This window comes from Phoxinus phoxinus (assembly GCF_949152265.1).
Source record: "Phoxinus phoxinus genome assembly, chromosome: 1".
NCBI lineage: Eukaryota > Metazoa > Chordata > Actinopteri > Cypriniformes > Leuciscidae > Phoxinus > Phoxinus phoxinus.
Window position 1 is genome coordinate 13,952,306 of NC_136876.1, and position 11,313 is coordinate 13,963,618.

General features: G+C 38.4%; 1 long non-coding RNA gene across 1 annotated transcript; it reads right to left on the reverse strand.

Annotated features, from left to right (window-relative positions):
- Positions 1-7,890: 7,890 nt before the first annotated feature.
- Positions 7,891-9,181, reverse strand: LOC307006668. Its single transcript, XR_013799501.1, has 3 exons — positions 8,405-9,181; positions 8,283-8,304; positions 7,891-8,145 (listed from the first exon to the last, which is right to left on the reverse strand). It is a non-coding gene; the product is annotated as an uncharacterized lncRNA (long non-coding RNA).
- Between the last annotated feature and the right edge of the window lie 2,132 nt (positions 9,182-11,313).

An 11,313-nucleotide genomic window follows, 5' to 3' on the forward strand; every position in this document is an offset into this window, starting at 1 on the left:
CAGCATTCACTCACAAAAATAAATGTTTTATATATTTACGGTAGGAAATTTACAAAATATCTTCATGGAACATGATCTTTACTTAATATCCTAATGATTTTTGGCATAAAAGAAAAATCGATAATTTTGACCAATACAATGTATTGTTCGCTATTGCCACAAATATACCTGTGCGACTTGTCAGAATTTGTGACCCTGGATCACAAAACCAGTCATATCTAACACAAATTTTTTATAAAAACCTAACTTTGACAATACTACTAGTGTAGATTAGATATTGCAGTATTCAGTAAACGGTAAAAATTATGAAAAAAAAAAAAAAAACTATTTTAACTTGGACAACACTTGTGTGCAATGGTGATGAAGTAGGCCTATATATTGCACAGTATTCAGTAAACAAACAGTAAGGTAGTATTGCGATCCAAACAGCCATTATTTTGTCACAGTGTCGCTTCGGCCAAGAAGATCTTAAATCGCCTCACGGCCCAAAAATATTCGCGGACGCCCCTAAAACCATCCAAGGACATCCGAGCACGGCGTGATGGAGAGAGAGATAAAATCTCCATTCCTCTCCGGGGATAATAACCTCTATCGTGCACATCGGCTGAAGTAAAAGCTCAGACATCAGCAAACCTCATTACCGCGGGACGCGGCTTTATGGATTCATATCGTTTCGCTAAGTGTGTTTCTCTGTTAGATTATCAGCGGCCGTCTCCATTCACCGCCTGAGACTGTTTGTCCATTTCGGTGACCATCCTGACCTCTCGTCTTGTCATACTAATGCGTACAAATGCAAACACTGACCGCTGAAGGAAACCTTGCTCAATGTGAATGGTTTTCTAAGGATTACAATCTAATCTCTCAAATGGCCACACATTTATTTAGGCTGATTTAATTACGTGTATAGAAAAGAACCTCTTTTTTTGCCAAGTGAAAAGATGACTTTGCAAAAGTCAATTTTTTTTGCTCATAGACGTCCTCGTTGAGAAACACAGCAGCCCGAATGAACTGAAAGATGGACGTTTCTATTCAGTCTGCACAATAGACGAACAAGCCGCTAACTGTCACAGACAAAACACTTTCCTTCGCCACAAATATTCCCGCAGAACGTGAGGACCCGGAGGACTGGAAAACACAGGCAAACAAAAGACACTGATTTGTGAGACTTTCCCAAAAGTGAGCCGGCAAACAAAACCGGCGCCTTCTCGAGCACTCCAGCGCCGCTATCGCAATCTGTTCATGTAAATTGCAAAACAAAGGCAGAAAATTCAGCTGGGGGTTGTGATTGTTTTGGAGGGCTTATTTGTTATTTCGCTGGTGTCTGAGGGTGGAGATTGTGCCGCAGCTGAAGGCCGCTATAGTTCACTGCTGGACTCATTCAAACTAAACTAGAGGAAAACAGCAGAAATAATGATCAGTTCTCTGCTGGCATCGGCGGACACCCTGGTGTTTACTGAGATGCAGGGCGGACTGTGAGTGAGAGGTTTGTATAGTTTTGTGAAAAAACATTCAGGAGTCCTCTGACATGGATGCCAAAACACTTGTTCACCTTCAAGATGCCTTTACTTTAAAAAAATAAAGGTTCAAAAAGTTTTTTGACATAGAAGAACCATTTTTGGATGCCCAAAGAATCTTTCAAACAACTGTTCTTCAAAAGTTCTTCAAAAATGGAAGCTTGTTTCCGCCACAGAATAAAACATTTTAAAAGATAATTGCGACTTTTTATCTCACAATTGCAAGTTTACATTGATATAAAGTCAGAATTGCGTGATATAAAGATATAAACTATAGCAATAATAGCAATTCTGTCTATTTCCCCTGTTCATGTCGCAATTCTGACATCTTTTCTCAGAATTGTGAGATATAAACTTGGGGTTGCAAGTTATAAAGTCAAATTCTAAGGAAAAAAAAGACAGACTTTAACAAGGATACAAGATATAAACATGCAATTCTGAGAAAAAAGTCAGAATTGCGAGTTTATACACGCAAATCTAACTTTATAACTTGCAATTGCGACTTTATATCACATTGTGAGAAAAAAAAAGTCAGAATTGTGAGATAAAAAGTCGCAAATACCTTTTTAATTTTTTTATTCTATGGCAGAAACAAGCTTCCATAAAACAACTATTTTTTACTTTAAAAGAATTTAAGTTCTCAAGAACCGTTTTCCACTATAAAGAACCTTTTGTGGAATGGAAAGATTCTAGGGATGTTGAAGGTTCTTCATGGAACCATCGATGCCAATACCCTTATTTTTAAGAGTGTTAAAATTGCAATTATGAAGTGATTTTGGTTGAAAAAATGGATGCACTGGACTATTTCTCTTTTTTACACTTTTAGAAGCTTTAGCTCTGATACCGCTAGCTCTAAAAACACACAACCGTTGTGCTACGATTAGTCAAACACAGACTTGATGCATTATTGAAGAGTTTAAAATCAACAAGGCTGTTTTTGAGTAGCGCTACCGCTGTGAAGGGCAGCAAGAGATGGCAGTGAGCCGACAATAGCGGGATACCATCGATTCTGACAAATCAATGACATTGAAACTAAAGCTGATGGCTGTTTTACTGTTAGCTCTGAGAATATTGCCAGTTTCATTAAAAATGAACCTTTGCCACACTCACTTTGTGGTGTGGAGCCTCAGAAAGTCATAATTTTCATAATAAAACTGAGCAGTGACCTTTCTTACCCACGCATGCTCATCCGAGAGCCATTATGATATGCTTTTTATTAACTCTCCACTCGTTTTTCTTTAATTATCTCTCTCTTTTCTTCCACCGCTTGAAACCATATCAAACTTCAGAATTAAACAGTTCTCCGGCCATTAAGATGTACAAATTTCCATTATTTTCTCATCACGATAAGTAAAAGCACCTGTTTCCAAAAGCATAATAATCTTCGGAGAGAATCCAGTTTATCACCAGCGTTCCTTCAAAAACTCGCCTTTCCAAAAAAGGGAATAAAACGTTGAAGCCTGATTGGTCCAGTTGGAGTTGAGAGGGAACACCTGAAGACACACATAGAGAGAGAGTAAGAAACACAGATGGAGAACTAGTGTTTTGCTGAAAGGCTCATATGGGTCACTAATTCTCAAAGTGAGAAGCTAAAGCATTACGGATCACTTCATCCAATCCATACGGGTCACCAGACAACGACAGGTGACAACCGTCTTGTGATACACCACATAAACGTATTCGTTCAGGAGTAATATAGTTATGAGTTAGACTTACGAGTTATGATTTCCATGCAACAACTAATGCAAAATACAGTAGTCAACATTTGAAGTGGATCAAAACCTTTCATCAAACTTATACATGCATTTTGAACATTACCCATTGTTGACAACTTTGAACTTTTTTGATTCACTTCAAATGTTGACTACTGTATAAACAAAAGTAGGCTAAATGTGATTGACTTAGCAAATGCCACTAATTAAAGTAAGATAACTACTTGTGAAAGTTTGAGTTCATTTGAACGCAAGAAAACAGTGTAATTGTAAAGGCTCAATTAAAGCACAGAACAAAGTGTGTTTTCCATCATGAGTTTTGAGGGCACTTTAAAGTCTGGATTTCTAGCACTCTCTGTTTTACAAAACGGTGGGCTTGAAAGCAATTATTTCAGAGAGACCGAGAGGAACGTGTCTCAGTGGAGCCCTGAAACGCTGATGAAGCAAACCAGTGAGAGAGAACCAATATGAAACACGGCTCTCTCTATAACGAGTGGAGGATTAGCCAAAGTTTCTGAGCCTGCAAAAGATTGTTTAAATTAACGATCTTCAGCTTAAGACAGTTTAATGGCAGTCCATAACCAACACGGCAGAACATTGACTTCAGACCTGCTTCCTAGTTTGCGAGATTCAGATTAGAGTATCCCAGATCATAGCACATTGAAAATACTGTGTCATCATTTGAAGAGAATCAAAACCTTTCATCAAAGTTATACATGAATTGTGAACAATACCTGTTCTTGTTTTAGGACAACTTTGATTAACTTTTTTGATCCACTTCAAATGTTGACTACTACGTCAAAAGTGCCAAGACGGTATACTAGTAAATAGCTGTGCATGCATTCCGGGTTAATATTACCCACAACCACTTGTGCTATAGAAGGGGAGTTTGGTATCATGCAAATGCCAACCAGGACCAAGACATTGAGATGGCATTATAGTATGTCTCAATATTGCATGCATACAACCAATCTGAAATAAAAACAGCTTCAAACATGTGCTGGAAAAAAAGTGGTTTGTCAGTTTTAGTTGGTTTCTAGCTGGTTTCCCAGCTTGATCAGCTATCAAGTGCCCAAAACACACTCTAAAAACATTAAACTAGACCAGCTTGGCATGCTTGGTGTCTAGCTAAGACCAGCAAACCACTTCAGGCTAGTTTATTCTGCTGTTTTGGGGTATATACTAAAACGTATGGGCTTCCCTAGTGAATCGAAGTATGCAAATAGAAATATAGCCAGAATCCTTAATCTTTAGATTGACAGTCCCAGAATGACTTCATCTTAAACTGGATTGGTTGCTCTCTTTACATTTTGTTAGTCACTTTGGACAAAAGTTTTTTTTAATTTTTTTTATGACGAGTCCATTGGTGTTAAACAAAAAGTATTGCTTTGATTTAGACCTCGCGGGGATCCAGGGTTCAGAGCGAGTGCTCTTTAGGGAATCATGGACGCGCAGCATGTATTGACGGTTCTCTCCAGGCAGTCTGGGATTTTAAAAATAGTTTCAAGAAAAACATTCGAGCTCGATCTGCTTTTAACATGCAACCCTGTCTGAAGTCTGGGGGTTTAATTTAGGGATTGATTTAGCAGTTGACGTCTGAGTTCAGAAACATATTCAAGCATGCAAATGCAGACATATAAATATTTGGCCAATGCATTGCCCTGTTGTACATACATTAACGTGTTCTCGTGTTACTTGTGTCTGTACTCAAGGGAGCAATAGAGTTCATTCAAAAGTCATTCAACCTGAACAACAGTGCAAAATAATGATAGATTGAATGAGAGAATGATAGACAGAATGAAATAATGATAGATAGAATGAGAGAAAAATAGACAGAACTATAGAACGACAGAACGAAATAATGATAGACAGAATGAGAGATTGATAGACAAAATAGAAGGACAGAACAAAATAATAGAATGAGAGAATGATAGACAGAGCGACAAAACAAAATAATGATAGACAGGGTGAGAGAAAAATAGAACGAAAAAATTAAATGATGATAAATAGAATCAGAGAATATAGATGTGGCGAGCAGGACGAGGCCGTGGGAGGACGGCGTGAGGCCGGTGGCGTGATTGATAATGAGCGACACGTGTGCGACGCACCGGTCTCGTGTCTCTCACAGAGGAGCGGAAGCATAAAAGGAGGAGCGACGACAGTGGAGATCGAGAGAGGAACAGGCCTGAACTTGGGTTGTGTTTCGTTTTATTATATTTATTTAAGTCTGTTGAATGTTCGCCGGTTCCCGCCTCCTTCTTCCCATAACATCTAACCGCGTTACAATAGACAACGACAAAACTAAATGATAGATAATGAGAATGATAGACAACAAAATTAAATAATGATAGATAAAATTAGAATGATAGACAGAATGACAAAAATAATGATAGATAAAATGATAGACAGAACAATAGAACGAAATTATAGATCAAATGAGAGAATAATAAACAGAACGACAAAATTAAATATTGACAGACAGAATGAGAATTATAAACAACGACATAACGAAATGATAGATAGAATGAGACAGAACAATAGAATGACAGAATTAAATAATGATATATAGAAGAATAAGAGAACGATAGACAGAACAATAGAAATGACAGAACACAATAATGATAGACCGAATGAAAGAATGATAGACACAACGGCAAAACAAAATAATGATAGATAGAATGAGAATGATAGACAACGACAGAATGAAATAATGACAGAGAATGATAGACAACAATAGAACGTATAATCAGAATGATAGATAGAATGAGAGAATATAGACAAAACAAAATGACAGATAGATAGAATGAGAGAATGATAGAACGAACGACCGAACGAACGAAATAACGATAAATAGAACAGATAGAGAGAACACCAGACAGGTCAATAGGTGGATGGAACAATATAGATTGATGGATAAATGGAACGACAGAACAAAAGAAGGACAGAGCGAGAAACGATAGACAGAATGACAGAAAGACAATAGACAGAACTACAGATAGAGAAAACTATGGATAGCTAGAATAGACAGAACAACCAAACAGAGGAATGATAGGGTGAGAACGATAGACAGAATGACGGCTAGAGAGAACGAAGGAGAGAACAATAAATAGATGCATAGATAGATGGATATGGATATATATGGATAGATGGATAGATGTTAGATGGATATATAGATAGATGGATAGATGTTAGATGGATATATAGATAGATGGATGTAAATATAGATATAGAAAGATTATAGATAGATAGATAGATAGATAGATAGATAGATAGATAGATAGATAGATAGATAGAGAGATAGATGCTACACATGAGATGGTAGATAAACGCTTTTGCGTTCACAGTTTCGAGTGTTTTGAGTCAGAAGCTCTGAGTCTCAGTGCAGTGCCTTCAGTACCGAAACATCAAGCACATCCTAAACTCTCTCTCTCTCTGCTATCTCTCTCTCTGTCTGCAGTTGCTGGTCATTCCTGCACTGAGACGTCGAGCAGATCCGAGCGCTGTGATCCGGAGCAGAACGAGGCTGATTTCACATGCAGCTCCAGCAGGGCGTCTGGTCTCGCCTCGCTCCCCAGAGATGAGGTTTGCTTCTCGACAGGCTGCTAATACAAACCTGCCTGCTGCGGGAACAAGGGAGCGACCCGCACAACCATCCCGAATACTAATGTCCTCCACCATGCCGCCCGTAACGCAGCGCACGCACCAGTCGGACACAAGCGTGCCGCACAAGTGCTGAAAAGTGAAGCCAAAGCATCTCGATCGCGCTCTATACTGGTCCCAGTATAGGTCATAAACCCCACCTCCCCATGAAGTCTAAAGGACGCGATGGAAACTAAACAATCAAATTACACTTCAAATAAATGTTTTCAGTCATTTTATGTAGTTTTTAATCACGCTGATTTAAGTTTAAGTGTTAGTTTTTTGCAATAAGTTTGATCTTAGTTCATTATTTGATGCTATAAAAACGGGAATGTGACGTCATGGTTGACAGCTTCTCTTAACTAAGTAGTAGGAGTACAATTAGTAGGAGTAGGAGTAGTAGGAAAATTGGAGCTTCAGCTTTAATTTCTACATGTCCATAACTGTTTATTTCACACAGTAAACTTAGTACTAACCGTTTCTGCGGGAGTGTGTGCGGGACCTTGATAACGCGGCTCCACTTCACGTTCACTACTTTTTCACAAACGGTTTTCAAAAATGTTCAACACTTGCACCTTGGAAACTATTTCAAGGTTTGCGTTCTCACTGTTGCTGTGCGAATGAGCGGCCGGAGCGCATTAAGAAGTTTCTGTTAGAACGGTGTCGTGTTAGCGGCCCTAAGTTAATAACTAATGATCGTTGCGACGGAAGTGCTGCTGTAAAGCCAAAACAATCTCTGTTACTTTAATTTCCAATTATCACTGTAAAGCTGCTTTGAAACAATCTATATTGTTAAAAGCACTTTATAAATGAAGATGACTTGACTTCTGCACAGAATCGGGTCCCAAATCAGCGCAATATGTCAGCGCCGTACCAAGACTTTGGCAGCTTCACTTTTCACCAATGGAAGAGAGTGAAGGGGCGTCGTCCATTTTTCTTTTTTAAATCTATGGTCGGACACCTTTAAACCTCCAAGAAAGGCCATATTCACGTAGTTGCTAAGCTATCAAAGACCTGCCTGCATTGGTTTCGCTCGCTCTTCTGTGATGAGTCTGTCTTTTCTCAGGAACGAGACATGAGATTCCAGCGAGCAGAAGTGTGACGTGTCTCCAGTTTGACGCTGATCTGTATCTGACGGACAGGTCAGGTAGTTTTAGGAGTCTACCACCAATTACCGGCCTGTCCAGGTGAGCTGAAGTGCTGTGGAATTAGACGATGATCTCCGGTGTAATCACACACACTCACGAATGCGTCCACATCAATGCCCGCTCAACTTCCCACTGAGAAAGAGAGAGAGACAGAACAGAGGTGAGCAGACAATGTCTGACAGGTTTTAAAGAACTCTATAATAATCACCAGAAATATGAAACACATATCACACTACGGAGTCCATTGGGTCCGTCACCGACTCTTTTACCTGCTTGAGTGTTTGTGCAACTCTAAAAGCAAATGAAACCACACATTAAATTGCTTTAATTTCTCAGTTGTTTCTCTTAAATTAAATTAAATGGAGTTTAAATTCTGTCATTATTTACTCACCCCTCATGTTGTTCCAAAATGGTATAATGTACTTTCTTTACACGGCTCTTTTCCACATCTGTCATGATTCAATATTTCAAGTCTTCTGATCAAGTCTTCAAGCCTTCTTCAACATCCGATGGCGTTGAACTTGAAACTTAAATTATTATTGACCCTCAAATTCATGGTGCACTGCGGTCTAATCGAATTTGCGCAGGTTTGATGTCATTAGCATCAAACGGCATTGGTCGAAGATCTCGCGCTCGGATGGATGGATGGAAGAGAAAGAAGGACAGACAGAACAAATCATAGACAGAACTACAGATAGAGAGGTGTACTGAAAGGTGTACAGACAGAGAAAACAATGGATAGATGGGTGGACAGAATAGAAAGAACAACCGAACGAAAGAATCATAGGAGGACAACGATAGAAAGAACGATGGACAGAACGAGACAGACAGACAGACTCTCAAATCAAATCATTCTCGCAAATAATAAATAGCATTTGCGCAGGTTTGGTGTCATTAGCATCAAATATCATTGGTTTTCGAGGACAGCTAGAAAGAATGATGGACAGAACGAGACAGACAGACAGAGACAGACAGACAGACTCTCAAATCAAATAATTATGGAGCTCTCAAATCAAATTTGCGCAGGTTTGATGTCATTAGCATCAAACATCATTGGTTCTCGAAGATCTCGCGTTCGAACATCTTGACGCCAAAGCTGCAACATATTTGATTTGAAAGCTGCAAACCGAGTAATATCAACTAGAATAAAAGACAGAACAATAAAACGACAGAACAAAATAATGAGATAGAATGACACACAGAACAATAGAACGACAATGACAGACAACAATAAAATGACAGAATGAAAGAACGACAGAACCGAAGAAAGAGGACGAGAACGATAAACAACAACAGATAGAGAACAATAGATGGATGGACTGAAAAGAAGAATGATAGAGAATGATAGATAGAACGAATGATAGACAGAACTACAGATAGAGAGAAGAATGGATAGAACAATAGACAGAACAACCGAATGGAAGAATAATAGGGTGAGAATGATAGCCAGAATGACGGCTAGAAAGAACAATGGACAGAACGACAGACAGAGAAAAGAAAGAGGCATTACATAAGAGAAAGACAACAAAGTTCTCTTTAACTTCTCGACTGCTGCTTTTAGACACAAATGAGAATAGAGAGAAAATGAGGATTTTTGCAACAATGTGTTTCTCAAAGAAAATTCTTCAGTAAACTCACGCGTTTCCTCGAGAGAATTTCATCGTCTCAAACTGTGCTCCGATGTGCAAAAATGGTATAATCTGCAATAAAAAAAGGTAAAGATCTCAATATGAACTTCTCAGATTCTTCCAATACTAAATGATCCCAGCTATGCAATTCTTTAAGGACGTTTAGGAGTAACATCTAAAGTTCAAGCATTATAGTTTAAGAACACCATTAAAGTCACCTGAGATTTGAAAGAGAAACTATTGAGCAATTACATCCTCCTCTGGGAAGAGACAGCAACATAATACTGTACATGAGAAAAGAGAATATCACAAATGAAATCTCAATGGTTTCTACTAGACAAATATGAGATTAAATTGAGTGCAAATGGAAATGATGAAGTCTCCTCCTGCTTAGATTTTTCTCCTGCTAAAAAAAGACCGTCTCCTCTAGAGTTTCAGAAGAGGTCTCACTAATTTCTCGAACTGTGCTCAGATCTGCCAAGATAACAAAACCTGCAATCAAAAGTCATAGATTTCAATATGAACTTAAACATATTCTCTCAAGATCAGATTATGAGCTGCCGTCGACATTTCCTACTAAAACAGATTTACGAGAAACATAATAAGTGAGAACTCTCTTACAGGGTTCGTACAGATGTTGTAAAATATTTGTAAAAAACCTTTTGGTTTTTAAGGACATCAATCAGAGATCTCACTTATCAAACAATATTTGTATTATCTTTCAAAATCTAAATAAGGTAAATAGATGAACAAAAACGAAACCAATAAATCAAAACAATGCAAATAAAGTGCAGCAGATGCAATGACTGTGGTAACATTAACCATTGAAAGGATACTATGACAAACATATAATGTCCTTATTCAAACTGATTTCCAGCTCCAGAAACACTCAAATTGGAAATAAAAATCATAAAATGATTCCTCTTCAAAGTCTCTGTTGTTTCCCCAAGATTTTAGTGAGGCTTTTTTATCTCCTGAAACAAAAAGAGCCGGGCAGTGATCTCATGTGTCTCCTAGTTGTCAAAAAACACCAAAGTGTACAATCAAAACGCAAAATCTCAATATGAACTCAAACATTTCTCATCAAGAAGAGATCTGATTTAATTTATTTCTCTATATTACTGGATGACAACTAGCAACTTCACACAGATCCACGAAAACGACTAAAAATGCTATATTCTGCTGCCAGGCCATTAGATGGCGATGAAACATAGACTGAACACCTAATACGCATGTGCATGGCGTCATCGTCTTCAGAGATTAGCGTTTTATTTGTTTACAAGGGGACCATTTTCAAAAAAACGTTTTCAAAAGTTTGCGTTGTCGTGTAAACGAATGGCCAAACGCCTAAAAAGTTTTACGTTTTTAGTTGAAAACGGTGTGGTGTAAACAGACCCAAAAAGAAATAGCTGAGACAAAGTTGATACTTGAAACAAAGTTGAAACAAAAAACATAAGTTTCGAGAGCGATGGTGGAGCAACATTTGAGCAGAGAAGAGTAGAGCTGAGCTTCATGAAACTGAATTTAGCAAAGGATCCCTTCAGGGGCCAAACCCACATCCACAAATACCTACTGTAAAGAGAGATGCTGAGAAAACACACCTGCTTGAGAGAAGAGATGCATCACAGCGGGAGAGACACACGCATATGCTTTTATATGAACAACACGCAGA